Source organism: Microcebus murinus, chromosome 3, assembly GCF_040939455.1.
Source record: "Microcebus murinus isolate Inina chromosome 3, M.murinus_Inina_mat1.0, whole genome shotgun sequence".
Classification (NCBI taxonomy): domain Eukaryota; kingdom Metazoa; phylum Chordata; class Mammalia; order Primates; family Cheirogaleidae; genus Microcebus; species Microcebus murinus.
The window spans coordinates 39060118-39076118 of NC_134106.1; the positions used below are offsets into that span (position 1 = coordinate 39060118).

At 44.6% G+C, this 16001-nt stretch overlaps 1 long non-coding RNA gene across 1 annotated transcript in view; it reads left to right on the forward strand.

The window, feature by feature from the left end:
* LOC105866340 (uncharacterized) overlaps window positions 1-10210 on the forward strand; it is a 41262-nt gene extending 31052 nt beyond the window's left edge. Inside the window, exons 2-3 of the long non-coding RNA XR_012918485.1 lie at window positions 8751-8858; window positions 9816-10210. This is a non-coding gene — a long non-coding RNA (uncharacterized LOC105866340). The remainder of the gene's footprint in view (window positions 1-8750; window positions 8859-9815) is intronic.
* The last annotated feature ends 5791 nt before the right edge of the window (window positions 10211-16001 follow it).

Here is a 16001-nt window from a genome sequence, read left to right on the forward strand (position 1 = left end):
CTTTAGTTGATGAACACTTAGGTTAATTCCATATCTTTGCTGTTGTGAATAGTGCTTTGATAAACATACAAATGCAGGTTTTTTTTAAATATATTCTTTTTTTTTTTGAGACAGAGTCTCACTTTGTTGCCCAGGCTGGAGTGAGTGCCGTGGCGTCAGCCTGGCTCACAGCAACCTCAAACTCCAGGGCTCAGCGATCCTCCTGCCTCAGCCTCCCGAGTAGCTGGGACTACAGGCATGCACCACCATGCCCGGCTAAATTTTTGTATATATATATTTTAGTTGGTCAATTAATTTATTTCTATTTTTGGTAGAGACGGGGTCTCGCTCAGGCTGGTTTCGAACTCCTGACCTTGAGCAATCCGCCCGCCTCGGCCTCCCAAAGTGCTAGGATTACAGGCGTGAGCCACCACGCCCGGCTTAAAATATATTCTTTTCCCTTGGGTAGATACCCATTGGTGAAATTGCTGGAGCATGTGATAGTTCTATTTTTAGTTCTTTGAGAAATCTCCATACTGCTTTCCATACAAGTTGCACTAATTTACATTCCCACTAACAGTGTATAGAGTCCTCTTTTCTCTATATCCTCATCAACATCTGTTATGTTTTATCTTTTTTTTTTTTTTTTTTTTTTTTTTTTTTTTTTTTTTTTAGGGGGCCAAACCACGTGGCTTTATTATACACTCGTGGACGAGGTTCTGGGGCCCCAAGAGCGGGGCCCGGGAAGTCGCCGCCCTGTTTTATCTTTTTAATAATAGCCATTCTGATTGATATAAGATGATATCATATCTCATTGTGGTTTTAATTTGCATTTCTCTGGTGATTAGTGATGTTGAAAATTTTTTCATATGCTTGTTGGCCATTTGTCTTATTTTGAAAAATGTCTATTAATGACCTTAGCCCCTTTTTAATGGATTTTTAAAATTCTTTTTTATTGTTGAGTTGAGTTCCTTGTAAATTCTGGATATTAGTCCTCTGTTGGATTATAGTATGCAAATATTTCCCCCCATTCTATAGGTTGCTTGTTCATTCTGTTGATTATTTCCTCAATAATTCTGTTGATTATTCCCTTTACTGTGCAGAAGCTATGTAGTTTAATTAAGTCCCATTTGTCTATTTTTGTTTTTGTTTTTGATTTTGAGGTCTTAATCATGAATTCTTTTCCTAGACCAATGTCCAAAAGTGTTTTCCCTAGGTTTTCTTCCAGTGTTTTTATAGTTTCAGGTCTCACATTCAAGGCTTTAATTAATCTTGAGTTATTTTTTGTATATGGTCCAAGTTTCATTCTTCTGTGTATGATAATCAAATTTTCCCAGCACCATTTATTGAAGAGGGTATTCCTTCCCTAGTGTTTATTTTTATTGACTTTAACAAAGATCAGGAGACTGTAAGTATGTGGCTTTATTTCTGGGTTCTTTATTATGTTCCATTGATCTAGGTGTCTGTTTTTATACCAGTACCGTGCTGTTTTGGTGACTATACCCTTATGGTATAATTTAAAGTCAGGCAATGTGATGCTTCTAGCTTTGTTTTTTTGGTCAAGGTTGCTTGAGCTATTTGAGCTCCTTTTTGGTTTCATATAAACTTTAGAATTGTTTTTTCTAATTTTTTTTTTTTTTTTTTTTTTTTGAGACAGAGTATTACTCTGTTGCTCAGGCTAGAGTGCTGTGGCATCAGCCTAGCTCACAGCAACCTCAAACTCCTGGGCTCGAGCAGCCATTCTGCCTCAGCCTGTAGCTGAGTCTGCAGGCATGTGCCACCATGCCAGGCTAATTTTTTCTATATATTTTTAGTTGTCCAGCTAATTTCTTTCTATTTTTAGGAGAGACGGGGTCTTGCTCTTGCTCAGGCTGGTCTTCAACTCCTGAGCTCAAACGATCCTCCCACTTCAGCCTCCCAGAGTACTAGGATTACAGGTATGAGCCTCTGCACCTGGCCTGTTTCTTCTAATTCTATAAAAAATTTGATAAGGATTGCATTGAACTTGTAGATTGCTTTGGACAGTATGGTCATTTTAACAACATTAATTCTTTTTTTTTAAATTGTTTTTTCTTTTTTTTTTCTGACTTACACCATAAGTACTTCTGGTTGTAACAATATTAATTCTTGAGATCCATAAGCATGGGATGTTTTTTCATTTGTGTCATCTACAATTTCTTTCATCAGTGTTTTGTATTTTTTCTTGTAGAGATCTTTTAGCTCCTTGGTCAAATATATTCCTAGGCATTTTATGTTATTTTTTCATATCTATCATAAATGGGATTGTCTCTTGATTTGTTTCTCCTCTAGATCGTTATTAGTGTATAGAAATGTTACTGATTTTTGTACATTGATTTTGTATCCTGAAACTTTACTGAATTTATTTTTCAAGTCTAAGGTTTTTTTGGTGGTCTTTAGAGTTTTCCAGATGTAAGATCATAGCATCAGTGAACAGAGAAAATTTGACTTACTCTTTTCCAATTGGGATGCCTTTATTTTTTTTTCTCTTGACTGATTGCTATGGCAAAGACTTCCAGTACTATGCTGAATATGAATGGTGAAAGTGAGCTTCCTTGTCTTGTTTCAGTTCTTAGGGAGTATGCTTTCAACTTTTCTCTTCTTAGTTTGTAGTCCTCTAAGACATCTGAATTTTTTGTTGTTGTTATTTTGTTTTTTTGTTTTTTTGAGACAGGGTCTTGCCTTGTTGCTCAGACATGAGGGCAGTGGCTCAAACTCCTGAGCTCAAGCAATCCTCCTGCCTTGGCCTCCCAAAGTGCTAGGATTACAGGTGTGAGCCACTGCACCCAGCCTGTGCTTTCAACTTTTCCCCATTAGGTATGATGTTGGCTATAGGTTTGTCATATTACTTTTTTTTTATTGGCCTTTATTATTTTGAGGTATTTTCCTTCTATGTCTAGTTTCCTGAGGATTTTTTATCATGAAGCAATGCTGAATTTTATTGAATGTCTCTTCTGCATCTATTGAGATGATCATATAGGTTTTGCCCTTAATTCTGTGTGTTGATATATCACATTTACTGATTTGTGTATGTTGAACCATCCTTGCTTCTCTGGTGTAATACTCACTTGATTGTGGTGTATTGTCTTTTTGATGTGCTGTTGGATTCAATTTGCTGGTATTTTGTTGAAGATTTTTATGTCTATATTCATCAGGGATATTGATCTGTATTTTCTTTTTTGTTGTATCTTTGTCTGGTTTTGGTATCAAGGTAATACTAGCCTCATAGAAAGAGTTAGGGAGAATTTCCCCCTTCTTGATTTTTTGGAACAGTTTCAAGAGGATTCATATCAGTTCCTTGTATGTTTGGTAGAATCTGTCCATGAATCAATCTAGTCCTGGACTTTATTTTTAGTTGAGAAATTTTTTAAATTTCCAATTCAATCTCACTACTTGTGATTGATCTGTTCAGGAGTTCTATTTCTCCCTGGTTCAATCTTGGGAGGTTGTATGTTTCTGGAAATTTATCCATTTCCTCTGGGGTTTTCTAATTTGTAAGCATATAGTTGTTCATAAGTTGATTTTTTTTTTTTCGAGACAGGGTCTTGCTTTGTTGCTCAGGCATGAGGGCAATAGCATGATCATAGCTCACTGCAACCTCAATATCCTTGGTTCAAATGATCCTCCTTCCTCAGCCTCCCAAGTAGCTGGGACTACAGGTATGCATCACTGTGCTCAGCTAATTTTTCTATTTTTGTAGATGGGTTCTCACTATGTTGCCCAGTCTGGTCTTGAACTTCTGACCTCAAGTGATCCTTACACTTTGAGCTCCCAAAGTGCTGGGATTACAGATGGGATCCACCACACCCGGCCTCTGATGATCTTTTGTAGTTCTGTGTTATCAGTTATAATAGCTCCTTTTTCATTTCTGATTTTGTTTATTTGTTTTTTGTGGGTTTTTTTTGAGACAGAGTCTCACTTTGTTGCCCAGGCTAGAGTGAGTGCTGTGGCATCAGCCTAGCTCACAGCAACTTCAAACTCCTGGGCTCAAGCAATCCTTCTGCCTCAGCCTCCCGAGTAGCTGGGACTACAGGCATGTGTCCTGGCTAATGCCTGGCTAATTTTTTGTATATATATATTTTAGTTGGTCAATTAATTTCTTTCTATTTTTGGTAGAGATGGGGTCTTGCTCAGGCTGGTTTCAAACTCCTAACCTCGAGCAATCCACCTGCCTCGGCCTCCCAGAGTGCTAGGATTACAGGTGTGAGCCACCACACCCGGCCTGATTTTGTTTATTTGGATCCTGTCTGTTTTTTTCTTGGTTAGTCTGGATGGTGGTTTATCAATTTTGTTTATTTTTTTTAAAGAATCAACTTTTTGTTTCATTTATCCTTTTTTTGTGCATGTAGTCTATTTAGTTCTGCTCTGAATTTTCTTATTTATTTTCTTCTCCTAACTTTGAGTTTAGTTTGTTCTTGTTTTTTACTTTCTTGAGGTGTGACAGTAGGTTGTTAATTTGTGATCTTTCTACTTTTTTGAAGGCATTTAGGCATTTAGTGCTATCAACTTCCCTTGTAGCACTGCTTTTGCCGTATTTCACAGGTTTGGGTATGTTGTGTTTTCATTTTCATTCATTTAAAAAAAATTAATTTCCATCTTAATTTCCTCTTTGACTCAGTGATCATTCAGGAACATGTTGATTAATTTCTATATATTTTCATAGCGTCTGAAGTTCCTCTACATATTGATTTCTAGCTTTGTTCCACTGTGGTCTGAGAAGACATTTGATAAGATACTTGATAAGATTTCAATTTTTGTTCACTGCAGCACAATTCACAATTGCAAAGATATGGAATCAACCCAAATGCCCATCAGTTCATGAATGGATTGACAGAATGTGGTATATGTATACTATGAAATACTACACAGCCAGGAGGAAGGATGAATTAAAGCCTTTTGCAATATTTGGATGGAACTAGAGAGCATTATCCTAAGTGAAGTATCTAAAGAATGGAAAAACAAACACCACATTTACTTGTTATTAAATTGGAACTAACTTATGAACACACGTGCACAGAGGGAAGTAAGACTCAGTGGAAATCAAGCAGGTGGGAAGGGGGAGGAGGGGATGAATGAAAACCTACTTATGGGTACAATGGACACTATCTCAGTGATGAGTACACATAACCCTGATTCAAGCATAACAAAAGCGATCCATGTAACAAAAACATTTGTACCCCCATAATATTTTGAAACAAAAAGAAAAAAATGTTTCAATTTTTAAAAATTTTGTTAGGACTTATTGTTTGGCCTAACATGTGGTTTATCTTGAGGAATGTTCTGTGTGATGAAAAGAATGTATATACTGTAGTTGTCAGGTAGAATGTTCTGTAAATGTCTGTTAAGTGCATTTGGTCTAAAGTCCAATTTAAGTCCAATGTTTATTTTTTTATCTTCTGTTTTGATTGATCTGTCTAGTGCTGTGAGTGGGGTATTGAAGTCTCCCACTATTATTGTATTGCTATCCCCCACTATTCTTTAGGTCTTGTAATATTTGTTTTGCCAATCTAGGTGTTCTGATGTTGAGTGCGTATGTATTTAGGATTGTTATAGCCACTTGCTGAATTGATCCCTTTATCATTATATAATGACCTTCTTTGTCTTTTTTACTGTTTTTGATTTAAAGACTGTTTTATCTGATATAAGTATAGCTACTCCTGCTCACTTGTGTTTCCATTTGCATGGAATATCTTTTTCCACTCAGTCTATGTGCATCTTTATGGGTAAGATGAGTTTCTTGTAAGTAGTAAATAGTTGAATCATGCTTTTTAAATCCATTCTGCTGGCCAGGTGTGGTGGCTCATGCCTGTAATCTTAGCACTCTGGGAGGCTGAGGCAGGAGGATTGCTTGAGGTCAGGAATTTGAAACCAACCTGAACAAGAGTGAGACCCCGTCTCTACTATAAATAGAAAGAAATTAATTGGCCAACTAATATATATAGAAAAAATTAGCCAGGCACAGTGGCATATGCCTGTAGTTCCAGCTATTCGGGAGGCTGAGGCAGGAGGATTGCTTGAGCCCAGGACTTTGAGATTGCTGTGAGCTAGGCTGACGCCATGGCACTCACTCTAGCCTGGGCAACAAAGCGAGACTCTGTCTCAAAAAAATAAATAAATAAATTCTGCCAATCTATCTTTTAAGTGGAGCATTTAACCCATTTATGTTCAAGGTTAATATTGATACATGCGGCTTCATTCTCATATTGTTAATTGCTTTCTAGTTGTTTTATAAATTCTTTGTTTCTTTTTCTCTTTGTGATGTGATAAAATTCTGTCATGTTGCCATTTGATTCCTTTCTCTTTCTCCTTTGTGTGATAGTTTTACAAGACCTGTGAGCTTTATATTTTCATGTGTTTTTATGATGGTGAATATTGACCTTTTATTTCCATGTTTAAGACTACTTTGAGCATTTCCTGTAGGGCTAATCTAGAAATGACAAATTCCCTAAGTATTTGCTTGTTTGAGAAAGACCATTTCCCCTTCATTTATGAAGTTTATTCTGGCAAGATATAAAATTCTTGGCTGGCAGGGTTTTTTTTTTCTTTCAGCACTTTGGAAATACCATCCCATTCTCTCCTGGCCTATAAGGTTTCTGATGAGAAGTCCACTGTTAGTCTGATGGGGTTTCCTTTATAGGTGACTAGATGCTTTTCTCCTGCTAATTTTAAAATTCTTTCTTTCACTTTGACTTTAGACATTTTGAATATCACATGCTGTGTTGATGTGCGTTTTGCAGTGTATTTGCCTGGGGATCTCTGGGTCTCCTATGTCTGGAAATCTAGATCTCTAGTCTTCAGCCCCACAGCTGCCCATAGCAGGATGGTGGGTATGGTCCTAAGTGACCATTAGGACACAGCCAGCATTAACCTCTCTAAATGGCACTGGCTGCGGGCCTGTGACTGGAGAGTGTGGGCTCCAGTCAGGAGAGCAGCACGGACAAGAAGCTGTGGGGAGTGCAGTCCACTTGTGTCTCGGTCTCACAGCAGCCCACTGCAGGGTGGTGGCATTGTCCTGGGTATGTGTAAGACAGCCTGGTTTCCCTGTCCCTCCCTGGCCAGGAAGCAGCTATTGCCACTTTAGCCCAAACTCAGTCCAAGGGCAGCGCACAGCCCAACACTAAACTCTCAAAATGGTGCCTTGGGCCTGTGACTAGGGAGGATGGGGGCTCTCCCAGGCATGCAGCATGAGCAAGAAGCTGTAGGGAATGCAGTCCACCCATGTCTCCATCTCACAGCAGCCTGCTGCAGGGGCAGGGAGTGTTGTCCTAGGTATGTGTCAGGAAGACTAGTTTATCTGTCCCTCCCCCACCTCTTAACACTGTTGCATTCGGGGTTATGGTTCCAATAATGTGAAGTTTGGGGGACACATTGAAACCACAGCAGGGTCCCATTTTCACTCCAAGAGAGGAAGGGACCCCAGCTAAGGCTGTGGAACATCTGCTGAAAGACTTGACATCATCAACCAATCAGCTAGTAAATCTTAACACCTGCCTCTCTCACTCTCTTCCATCCATTTCCAGTTCCTGTCTATTCTACTTTTAAAATATCTCTTGCAACCATCTACTTCTCTTCATTCCTATTGCCACTATCCCAGCCCAAGCCACTGGCATCTCTTCCCCAGGATAATACCACTGACTGCATCATCATAACCTCATTTTTAACCATCTCCAAAACATTATCCTCATAATCTCCACCAGGGACACCAGTCCTCTGTTTATAGCCCCTCCAGTAACTTCTCAGTGCACTTAGAATAAAATCCAAACCATGTAACATGATTCACAGACTCCTGATGATCTGGCCCTGGGCTTCCTCACTGATCTGTCCCATGCCGGTGCCTTCCCAGCTAACTCTGCTTCCTGCAAAAATCTGTTGGACCCAGGACACTCATGTATACCTGAGTATATATGCTTCTCCTTGCTTCCTTTCCCATTGCCTAGGTGACTTCTGCACATTCTTTAGGCTTCTTCTTAAATGTTACTTCCACAGAGAAGCCTGATTTCATCCTCCCTACTCTAACATGAATGAGGTCCCTTGTGTCTTTTACCTTTACTTATTATTCAGAGCATTTACATGGTAATTTTTGTGATTATGTGTTTGATGGCTAGATCATAAGTTTCTTTTTTGCTTCTTTTTGTAAACACAGTGCCTAGCACAAAAGTATTCCATAAATATTTTGTAGAATGAATGAACAAACAAGTGCATCCTCATCCTGTGCATGTCCTAAAGTGTCTGTCTTTGTAGCAGAAGTCAAGGGAAGTACAAGGAAGAAAGACAAATGATAGTCTCTGAATTTTAATAGATTTGAGAAGATGTTTCTTGAATAAGACAGGTATATTAATTATTTACTACGGAATGACAAATTACCCCAAAATTTAACAGCTTAAAGCAATAAAATTTACCATCTTACTATTTGTGTAGGTCAGGTATTTGGAAGCAGTTCTTCTGGGTGGTCTGGCTCTGGGTCTCTCATGAGGCTGCAGTCATCTGAGGGCCTGACTGGAGCAGGAAGACCCACATCCAAGATGGCCCGCTCACATGCCTGCCAAGTTAGTGCTGGTGGCTGCCTAGTGGCCTCAGTTCATCACCATGTGAACTTCTCCGCAGGGCTGCTTAACTGTCATCCTGACACGGTGGCTAAATTCCTCCAGAGCAGGAGATCCAAGAGAGCACAAATCAGAAATCATAATGTCTCATATGACCTAGCCTTGGAATTCACGCTGTGTCACTTCTGCAACCTCCTATTGATTCCACAGGCCAACTCTATTCAGTGAGGGAGAGGCCTACACAAGGGCATGAGGACCAGGAGATGAGGGGCCATCCCAGAGGCTGGCTACCAAGTGCTCAAGTGGAGTGCCCTGTATGTAAGTGTGAGTTCAGAGGCAGGAACAATCTCTGGGTGAATTAGGATTGGCTTGATGAAAGAGGCTGACTTGCTCTGTATCCTGAAGAATAACTAGCAACTGGAGGATTATCCAGGGGTGATGGGAAGGCAGGCAGGTGGGATCGCAGCATGTGCAAAGGCCTGGAGGCAGCCATAGGTATTGTGAATTTGTTAATTCGAGAGGACAGTGGTCTGGCTAGAGCAGAGAGTGCATGTAGTGAAGTAGAGGTAATAAGACAATGAATGGATGGGTGTGGTGGCTCATGCCTGTAATATCAGCTACCCAGAAGGCTGAGGCAGGAGGATCACTTGAGGCTGCAGTACAAGACCAGCCTGGGCAAGAAAATGAGACCCTGTCTCTTAAAAAAAAAAAAAAAGGACTATGGAGTTGGGGGATACCAAATTCAAGAGGGCTTTGGAAGCAGGCGGTAGCATTCAGTTTTGATGAGTTGTCAACATTCAATGCTACGTGCTGTGATGATCATGATGAAAGCAGTGATTCAGGAAGAATAATCTAGTGGCCTTAGGAATGGGAAAGGAGGCAGAGTTTTAATTGTTCCTACAAAGGAAGAATTGACAGTACCCAGAAAGCCAGGGAAATGGAGGCTGGGGTAGGAGGATGGGTTGGGCCTCACTTCCTCCATGTACCAGAGGAGAAGTAGCACCTGCTGCACTCGCCCCGCAGGACGGAGCCGAGCATCACGCGCTGTGGCTGTGAGACCACTCGGATAGAAGAGAAGTTTTAGACACCCAAGGGATTACTGTTGTTGCAGGGATGATTCACTTGGTGAGCAGTGTTTATTTTAGGACCGAGGGAGGTAAGGTTGGGAAAGAATAGGACTTATTTGTGGACATGTCTGCCCAGCTCCCCACCCCCCTTTATCCTCTCCAGCCGGACGGATCCACAGCCTAACGCATCTCTTCTCCCCTCTCCTAGTCTGTGCCCGCTGTTCTCCCAGTCTCCCAGCTTCAGTCTGAGCACCTGACTCCAGCTGCCTTACGGACCTGAAATTTTCCCCTCTCCCTCCGCCCCACCACAGCACACAGCAGTCGGGAGACTGTGCCGGGGACAGCGTTTGTCCTGGCGGCTCTTGCCAGCTACTGCGATTGGAGAGCAGCCTGGGAGCCTGAAGCTGTCCCTGAAATGGCCCCGTCGGAGGAGACACTGACCCAGCCCGTAGACTCTGACTGCAGTGTCCTGTCTTAATCTTCATATCTCCTAATCTCTGCTGGTCTACTTAGTTCCCTGCCCCAAGTTAATTTGCTGAGAAAACAGAGCCCTTTCCACTTTGCTGTGCTCATTCTGCACTGCCCTGTGTTGTTATTTTCTAGACTAAATGTTTGTATGTGTCCCCCACAAATGCTTATGTCGAAACCTAATTCCCGAGATGATGGTGTTAGGAGATGAGGCTTTGGGAGGTGATTAGAGCATGAGGGCAGAACCTCATAAATGGGACTGGTGGCCTTATGTTAAATAAAAGGGCCCCCAGAGCTCCCTCGCCTCTTCTACCACATGAGGACACAGTGCAAAGACGGCCATCTATGAACCAGCATGCAGACCCTCACCACACACTGAATCTGCTGGCGCCTCGATCTTGGACTTCCCAGCCTCCAGAACTGTGAGAAATAAATTCTGTTGTTTATAAGCCACCCAGTCTATGGTATTCTGTTATAGCAGCCCAAATGAACTGAGACATTTTAACAATAATGAAATTCTGGGTTTGCATTGTCCTAGTCATTTCCAAGTATGTTCACAGACATTTTCACTAAAGGGCATATAGCAAAGGATAGCATTATTGTGTGTGGGTTTCAGTTCCAGCTTGACAACTTACCAACCCGTTACTTGTGTTCTGTAGGCCTTGGTCTCCTCATCTGTGAAATGGGATAGCAATAGGACCTACTTCCTGAGCAATGTGAGGATTGAACGAGGCTCCCAGGGGTGCCTGGCAGGTCATGGTGATGGGGTAGGGCCCCCCTCTCAAAGTGCCTGCAGGCTAGTTGGAGAGACACATGAAAAGAAAAAAAGTCTGCTTTTTTGGGCTGCCTGGGCTTTTGTTAATAAATTTCCAGCGGGACGTTTCCGCCACTTGCCTTTTTTTAGAGACATGAAGGGAGGAGAATTGAAAACATTTCCTATGTTGAAATGAAAGGCACTATTTAATCTTGTCACCATCTGCCTTCGCTGCAGGCTGGGAGCCCGCAGGCCGGCTCCCTGTTTCCTAGCGACAGGGCAGGCACACCTTCCCCATGGGAGAAAAACACCAACTGCGGGGAACGTTCTTGCCCAGGGAGCTGGGAATGAGCCACCCCAGACCTTGAGTGCGGCCCATCCTCCCCGGGGCGTTTCTCTTCACCCAAACAGGCCAACGTGCTCTCCCTCCCCAGGGTCCCGCTGCAGCAGGGCCAGCCCTTCGTTTGTCCTGAGGCTGCTGAAGCAGCCCTCCGTGCCCCAGGCCTCTCTTCTTCCTCAGCAAGGGCCCCAGGGCCGCCATGACAGAATGCCACAAACTGGATGGCTCACAGCAGAAGATATCCATTTTCTCTCCGTTCTGGAGACCAGAAGTCCACAATTGAGGTGTGTGCAGAGCTGGTTCTTTCTGGAGGCTGAGAGGGAAGACCTGCTCCATGCCTGTCTGGGGCTCTCGGTGGCCCCGCCATGCCTGGGGCTTTGGCCTGCAGGTGCGCTCCCGTCTCTCCTTCCTCTTCGCCTGGCTTTGCTTTCTGTGGCTGTCTGCGTCTCCTCCTTTCCTGACTCCCATAAGGACACTCATCATTGGATTTAGGGCTCACCCTAATCCAGAATGTTCTCCTCTTGAGATCCTTACTTAATTGCCTCTGCAGAGGCCCTTATTCTAAATAAGATCACATCCTGAGATCCCAGGTGGACATATCTCGTGGGGGAGGACCACTATGCATAATTCATAATTGCTGCTGCAGAGTTTATTATTTCACTTGGGCTCCTCCCATGTGGGAGAGAAGGTTTGATAAACTACTGTTAGGGACAGGATGTGGGATGCCCCTTGATCCACAGCCGAGGGGTAGATATTTTGAAAGTGGAGCTTGGGACAGGGCAGCACCTTAACCAAAGAGGATGCAGCCCTCATGGTGGAGTTTGGGGTGTGGTGATCCCCCAGGGAGACATTTACTGGCAAAGTGTCTCCCTGGCTATCTTGCTACTCCGGGAGACGCCATGCCCCGTGCAGCTGTGCAAACAGGAGTCACACCTGCATTGCTGTTGGAGCCCTTCTTCCTCTGCCATCATTCGAGTATCTTACTGGTGGTTCTGACCCATCTGGAAGTAGGGTGTGCCAGGGGGGTCCCCAGGCTCTGGAAAGGACCCTCCCTCTTTACCTTCCCATCCACAAACAACACAGCTGCTTCCAGATCTGAGTGGGTCTCCAGCTCCCCAGAGAGCCCCCTCACTGATGGCTGGCCCCTGACCACCTGAAATTCATTTCTTATAGTTCTTATTTTTATTTTTTAAAATGTCATATGCAAAAACAAAACAAAACCCACGACTATAACATGTGTTTATTTTTATTTGAACAGGTAATACATTCTCATAGTTTTAGAATCAAAAGGAACAAAAGGGTATGCTGTGAAAATTCTCCCTCCCACTCCCGTCTCCCAACCACCCAGTTCGTCTCAGCCTTCAGGCTTTTGTATTCTCCAGAGACATATGCACAGCCGCATATTTTCTTTTTCCCTTCTCTTCATCATAAGTGGTAGCTCTGTGCCTAGTTTTGTAACTTGCTGTTTTCACCTCATAATATATTTGGGGGATCTTTCTATATCATTCAGGGAAAGCCTGCCTGTAATTTTTTAGGGTGTATGCATTGATACTCCAATTGATAATGCATTGAAACATTACCCACCCTCCTGCTGTAGGACACAAAGATTGTTTCTTATTTTTCCTGCTGCTACAAACAAGGCTGCAATGAATTACTTTGTATATGCACCATGTCATGCACGTGTGTGGGTAAATCTATAGAAGTGGCATTGCTGGGCTCTACTTCACTCTGCCACACACTTTCCACTCTCCCAGGCATGGAACTAAATGGCACCGCCTCCCAGGTATTGGCTGGTTTATTTTACGATGGTACATGCTCTGCAGGTGGAAATGAGAAACTCGCCTTGATGTGATAGTTACCGATGCAGCATATTAAATCTAGTGTGATTTAAAAGACCATGTAATTTTTATGCTGCTATTAAACCTGCCGTAAGCTGAAGTCTTGCCGCCATACAAGATCTGCATTGAGCCGCCTCAGGATGGACTGGTGCTGGGGACTGCGGGCTGGGTCCTAGATCCTAGCTCTAGCTCTGCTCTGTGAGACCTGGGCAAGTCACTCAACTTGGGACACTTGGGACACTCCCTGACTTTCAGACCATGTGCTAGTATTACAGGTATGAGCTGCCACATCCAGCCCATAAAATGTTTTTTAAAAAATTTTGTTGTTGTTGTGCCAATCTCTGCCCCTGCCATCCCACCTGTCCTTGGCGGCCAAGGCAAGTGCCCCTCCTTGGGAAGCCATTCCCGACTCCCTGGCCTCCACTGAGTGGACCCTCCTCTGTGTACCTGGCCCACACTCTGCCTCGCTCCAGGGCTGTCTCCTGAGGGTGATGGGCCACACTGGAAAAAGAATCCAGGCTGCAAAAATGCCCAAACAGTGGCAGACCCAGCATGGGAGGAGTTGAGACCCTGGGAACCAGGGGAGGTGTTCCCCTCCTCCAACTGTGGGGCTCAAAAGCAGCTGCCACCCTTGAGTTTGCCTCTGAGACTGCCCCTTTATTGCCACCAGGAAACCTGTTCTGGTCGTTTGAGTCATTCTGTGTGTGTACAGCTGTGTGCACCATGGTATTGTTCCTGCAGCAAAAGGCCAGATATTTTTCTCTGTCAGAGAATTTTTTTTTTAGCTCGACTTGATAACAGGTGCTTTCTGAAACTACTTTGTTACAGCCCAAAGCCAGTATTTATGGTGGTATTTGTGGCTGTAGTAATGAGCCTTTGGGAGAAACACGAAAGGCAAAAGCCAAAGCCCTGGTGGCAGACCGTGTGCACTGCCTGATGTCCCCTGCACTGCTGGGCGGTGGGGGGGATGTGGGGTTCACTCTGAAACCCTGCTGCAGACAATGTCTCCGAGCTCTAGACGTCACCTCTGGAGGAAGCCCCTCACCCACACCCACACCCACACCCACACATGCCCTGTCCCTTCCCCTAATGGCAGTGTCAGTGGCTCCCTGCTGTAGAGAATGCTGGAGCAAGGCAGCCGGGGCCATGTAGAGCAAGGAAGCTCTGCTCCCACCAGGCCAACTCTCCCTGAGCAGGAGCCAGCAACTCAACCACAGCCCAGGACACCAGAGGCTTCCATGGGTCCCGTATTCCATGGGGCTGCCAGGGTGCCAGGGGAGACGGTCACTCCTGACCTCTGACCTCTCCAAGTTGTGTTTTTTTCCACTGCCTGTGTCCAGACAACATGAACTGTCAGAGTCCTTAGGCAGGGTCCTTGCTGAGTGATGGTGAATCCCACTCAAGTCACCCCCAGTGACTCTCAGCATCATGGAACAGAGGAACTGCAAAGCCATTTAACTCCCGGAGTTAGTGAATCCCAGGGAGGTTAAGTGATTTGCCCAGGGGCCTTGGCTGGTTAAGGGAAACTGTGGGGCTAGAACTCAGTTCTCCCAAACATTTGGGTCACTCACCCCTCTCACTGCCCCAAACTGTTGGGTGAATGACGACCAGAAAGAGCAGTGTTTCCACACTGACCTGCTTGAGAGCCCGCACACACAGGCATCTGGGTAGGCATAGACGCCCCCGTGCCAGATTTGGAGTTCATATGCCATGCATGTGTGGATACCCACATACATGCACATGTCTAAATTTCTTGTATCCACAGCAGAGCTTGAGAAGCGGAAACCAAGGATGTGTTCAACACAGTAGACCCCTGGCCTGTCCCCACACACTTACTCAGCCCAGGAGGGGCTGTGCAGCTTGGTGGTAAGTGCAGATGATGCCAGGAGCACCGAGGGCCACACAGCTTGTCACATCTGAGGGGTGGGGTAGCTCAGGAGTGTGGGGCGGACAGGAGAAGAGAGGGAACTATAGAGGAGGAAAGGTTTCCCCTCTACTCTCTGAGGGTCCCATCACTGAGTCTATGGAATAAACTGACTGCAGCAGATTAACAGGAGAAAAGATACACAAATTGACTACATGCACAGAAGGCATCACAGGAAAGAAGTGAGTGCCCCAAACCCAGTGAGATCTAGAAGCTCATGTACCCTCTTCATAGAGGGGAGTGGGGATGTAGGCAACTTAGGGCAGAGTGAATGATTTTGGGAAAGGTGAATGGGCCTTGAGAAGAGGAGGTGACAGCCTGTAACAAAGTCTGTCTAGGGAGTGTTGACTCCCAGTCTGCTGTGACAGGAGTTAATCTTCCCTGGCTGATGAGGTAGACCCCAGAAATTCTCAACAATTGTGTTCTATTCCCAAGGTCTGTCTCTAGGCTGACAAGGGGAGCTCAGGGAAATCCTCTGTCTATATCTTCTGTCCCTCCCGTACCCTCAATTTGAAGCAAACAGCTCACCAAAGTGGCATATTTGGCGGTGGCATTTTCTGAACTCCAAACTCAACCCCACCATCTCCTCCTACCTGCGGACTCCCTCTGGCCCAGTGAAATGCTGACTCTGAGTGCATCCAGAGGATGACCAGTTGCCAAGACCCAGCTGGAGCTGTGGAGAACCCCCCTACTCAGACCTCTGTTCTCATCCTGCCCTGATGTCACTCACTGGGGGACCTGGGAGAGAGACCGAGAGTGGGGAGGGGCGGAGGGAGCCCTGCGCAGAGATGCCAGGCCAGGGCAAAGGCTTTCGGCGCTACTGCTGCAGCACAGGCGGGCACCCTGAGGCTGATGGCACTGTCCTCCAAGAGCCAGGTAGACCCGTTCTAGAGTCATGTTGGTGGCTGTTCTCAGGTGTGACTTTGTGACTTACAGCAAGACTCAGGAGTGACAGGGCCTGAAGCCTCACCATTAGTGTTTCGGGGGTACTGCACATCCTCACCCCAGAGGGCCACAGGTGCACTATGATCAGATGAAATACGGGGTGCACTCTGAGGAGACCCACACAC